At 43.4% G+C, this 4329-nt stretch overlaps 1 pseudogene; it reads left to right on the top strand.

Moving 5' to 3' along the window:
* The first annotated feature begins 965 nt into the window (after window positions 1-965).
* On the top strand, window positions 966-2012 carry LOC119533206 (annotated as a pseudogene).
* Window positions 2013-4329: the final 2317 nt, after the last annotated feature.

The raw sequence follows: 4329 nt of genomic DNA, 5'->3' as shown, positions 1-4329 counted from the left end.
ATTTCTCCAAAGAAGATAATACAAATGGCCAAAAAGCACAGGAAAAGATGTGCATTAGCCATCAGGGAAATGTAAATCAAATCCACAATGAGATACCATTTATCACCCACTAAAATGGATACTATTTAAAAAATGAAAAATTCAAATGTTGGAGTGGATACAGAGAAGTAGAAACACTCATTCATTGCTGGTGGCAATGTAAAATGGTACAGTCTCTGTGGAATACATAGCAGTTCCTCAGAAAGTATACAATTACCATATGACCCAGCAATCACTTCCAGGTATGCACCCAAAAGAATTCAAAGACAGGACTCAAACAGATAGTTGCACACTGAAGTTCATAGTTTCATTATTCACAATTGCAAAAAGATGGAAGAAATCCATATATCCATCAGCTGATGAATGGCTAAACAAAATGTGGTATATACAAACAACGGAATATTATTCTGCTGTAAAACTGAATGAAGTTCTAATACATGCAACAACATGGATGCACCTTGAAGAGATGTTGAGCAAGATAAGCCAGACACAAAAGGGCAAATAGTGTATGATCTCAGTGATATGAAATAATTAGAATAAGCAAATTCATAGAGTCAGAATACAGAATAAATGTTACCAGGGGATGAGGTGGGGTAGCGAATGGGAAGTTAAGGCTTAAAGTGTACCGAGTTCCTATTTGGAAGGGTGGAAATATTTTGATAATGGATGGTGGTGATGGTAGTGCAACATTGTGAATGTAATTAACAGCACTGATATATGTATCTGAATGTGGTTAACAGGGAAACACTAGGTTGTATATATGGTAATAGAATAAAAATTGTTTTAAAAAATTGTGGAACTGGGCAGCTAGAGGAACCTGACAGCATGGCCCATGAGCCCACTGCGAGGCAAGAGGAGCCCTGGTCAACTGCCACCCAGGCCACTGCAACAGGAACCTACAGATTCGTTACTACCCAGAGGTTTCTGCCATGCCTCACATTGACAATGACGTGAAACTGGACTTCAAGGATGTCTTGCTGAGACCCAAACATAGCACCCTTAAGTCTTGAAGTGAAGTGGATCTCACAAGATCCTTTTCATTTCGGAACTCAAACCAAGAGTACACAGGGATCCCCATCATTGTTGCCAATATGGGTACTGTGGGCACCTTTGAAATGGCCAACATTCTCTGTAATTTCTCCCTCTTCACTGCCATCCATAAGCACTACAGCCTCAAGCAGTGGAAAGAGTCTGCTGTTCAGAATTCTGACTGTCTTGACCATCTGGCAGCCAGCTCAGGCACGAGTTCTGACTTTGAGCAGCTGGAACAAATCCTGGAAGCTATTCCTCAGGTGAAATATGTATGCCTGGATGTGGCAAATGGCTACTCTGAACACTTTGTTAAATGTGCAAAGGATGTGCAGAAGCATTTCCCCCAACACACCATCATGGCAGGGAATGTGGTAACAGAAGAGATGGTGGAAGAACTGATCCTCTCAGGGGCTGACATCATCAAAGTGGGAATTGGGCCAGGCTCTGTGTGTACCACCCGAAAGAAGACTGGAGTGGGGTATCCGCAGCTCAGTGCAGTAACGGAGTATGCAGATGCTGCTCATGGTCTCTAAGGCCACATCATCTCAGATGGAGGCTGCAGCTGTGCTGGGGATGTGGCCGAGGCTTTTGGAGCAGGGGCTGACTTTGTGATGCTGGGTGGCATGCTGGCTGGGCACAGCAAGTCAGGTGGTGAGCTCATTGAGAGGGATGGCAAGAAGTACAAGCTGTTCTACAGAATGAGTTCTGAAATGGCTATGAAGAAGTGTGCTGGGGGCGTGGCTGAGTACAGGGCCTCAGAGGGCAAGACAGTGGAGGTTCCCTTTAAAGGAAATGTGGAACACACCATCCGAGACATCCTTGGAGGGATTCGCTCCACATGTACCTACGTCGGAGCAGCTAAGCTAAAGGAGTTGAGCTGGAGAACTACCTTCATCCATGTCACCCAGCAGGTGAACCCGATCTTCAGTGATGACAAATAGACCTGAGTAGTTCTGCCCTCCCAAGGCATCAACACCCCAATACAGAGCCCTCAAGAGGATCCCTCACCCATTCCAGCTACTGCAGCTGTTTACTTTTTAGTTACTTCCTATCATCTCACTCCTGAGGACTTCTGTAGAAACTCTACATTTCTATTTCTACACACTCAAAATGCCTATGGCACTCACTGGGGAGGAAGACGGACTGAGAAATAAGTAAAACAATCAAATGGGAATCGGGACCCAGCATCCTGAAGATTATTGAAAGGAAAAGGCACTGAAAAAAAAAAATTGTGGAACTGCACTACACAGAAAGTGAACCCTAAGTTAAACCGTGGACTGTAATTAATAGTACAATTTTTTTTAACTGTGCTTTCATCACTTGTAACAAATGTGGCATACCAATGCAACATTTATATAAAAATATCCCTAAAGAAATTCAGTGACATTTCTTCCTACTACATCCAGGTTGGTTTTCTTCAAATCAACAATGATTTGGGGAAAGAAGTTTTTGTATAAGCTGGTCATGTTATTAGCTGATGCCAAGACTTCTTTTACTTTCTAGAATGTAGTCTCTATTGTTGATTGTCATGTCACATTTATTGACAATGCCTGGTGTTTAAACATTTTGCATCCTGTATGTATATATGTAGATTTGCTGAGTATACTCAAATCCCCATTATCTAGGGACAAGCAAACTATAGTGAAGGATAATGAAAAACAGTGTACTTTGGGAAAAAATTAAAATTACTAAGATTGAACAAAAAGCACCTACATATTGGGAAGCAACTATTATTTGGCACTACCTAGTAAAAGAAGGCTTCACACTGGATCTACTGTAACCTGGAAATGCTTCTGCCTGGCCTACTAGAGTTACAACGTATCCAGAGGGGGCTTGATTCTCAACCTACAGCTTCCCTTGAGAACAAGGCAGTGGCCTATAGTAACATATAGAGACCTGTGTGGCCAGAGATTCCAGGCTGTGTGCATCAGGGCTGTTTAGATCACAGGGTTAGATCTGGGAGGGAGAGGCAGGAGGGTGCGGGTCATGGAGAGGACTCCGCCTTGTTCTGAATTTCAGAACAGGGGACTCAGCCAAGAAACTGACAGTTTGGCTATTTTTCATTTTGGTTTGTTTCCCAAACTATTTTACAGCATTTACACATTTGTATAATGGTTGTAGAAAAGTAAACATGTTCCCAAATATTGCATGCAATTTTAGCTAGACAAACAAAGCCTCGGGGTTACTTTGTTCAAGGATGTAATAGCGCAGCTCCATCCTCTTACATGTGGGAACCCATTACTACAAACTTTGAAGATTCCACAACATTTGTGACTCAAGTTGTTTCTACTTCTCCTGCCACTGATTAATGAACTCTCTCCATAGATCTTTAATCCAAATTCCCCACAAGGGAGAATATGATGGGCTGGACAGTCAACATCCATTAGCAAAAGCCCTTAGCGAGCTGAACTCTCTCTTTCTCTGGGCCGTCTCATAAGCCACTGGCCAGCCTGTGATTCTGGTACCAATCTCTGACCTAGGGCAGCAGGGTCATGTGGGATAAAGTAAGATCATCTATTCAGGCCACCAAAAGAGGCTGTGAGAGTGGCAGGCACTCCGTATATCACACCCAATACATAAGTGTAAGATTTCCCTTAATATTTTTTTTAATATTATATGCAAGAAGATGTGGAAAAGACCTGATTCCTGTCGTTGAGGAATAGTGATAGATGCTGTACACTCTTAGAAGACAAGACAGGGAACAAACATGGGAGTGGAAAAAGGGCAGAGTACAGCTGAGGCAGCATGTTAATTCTGCTGAGTTAAGTTTACATGTCAGTTGCTTAACTCAAGGCTTGCTCCAAAATGAGATTTTCCACTTTGCAGACAGCAGATAAAGCCCCATTCCGGAGACTCCCCTGCATGTTCTTATGTCCCATCCAGTTATGCTGGGCCAAGAAGTGTTGGATGACAGTGCAAAGCCAGCCTGTGTTGGTATAGCTGCTTTTGCAAAGAAGGAGAAAGCAGGCAGGGCAAAGCCCATGGAGGATTCCCTGTCATTCCAAACAGTTCCTAACTATTCCCCCGAGGCTACCCTGAGGCCAGAGGAGCACTTATATAAGGCACTCACCTAGGACCCCTCTTCTCTCCCTGGGAGCAAATGCTTGAGGAGGCTTTGAATAGATTCAGTTCTCAAATCCCCTCAACCCCTCATCTTGTCAGCAGGACACCTGACACCAGCCTTTCAGGAGACACAGCTCAGATGTCTGTCTTGGAAACTGGATTCAGATGAACTTCTCTTGCTGGGCTCTTTGTGGC

The sequence above is a fragment of the Choloepus didactylus genome, chromosome 4 (assembly GCF_015220235.1).
Source record: "Choloepus didactylus isolate mChoDid1 chromosome 4, mChoDid1.pri, whole genome shotgun sequence".
NCBI lineage: Eukaryota > Metazoa > Chordata > Mammalia > Pilosa > Megalonychidae > Choloepus > Choloepus didactylus.
The sequence above is the reverse complement of the archived record's forward strand: the minus strand, read 5'-3'. Positions and strand labels throughout refer to the sequence as shown.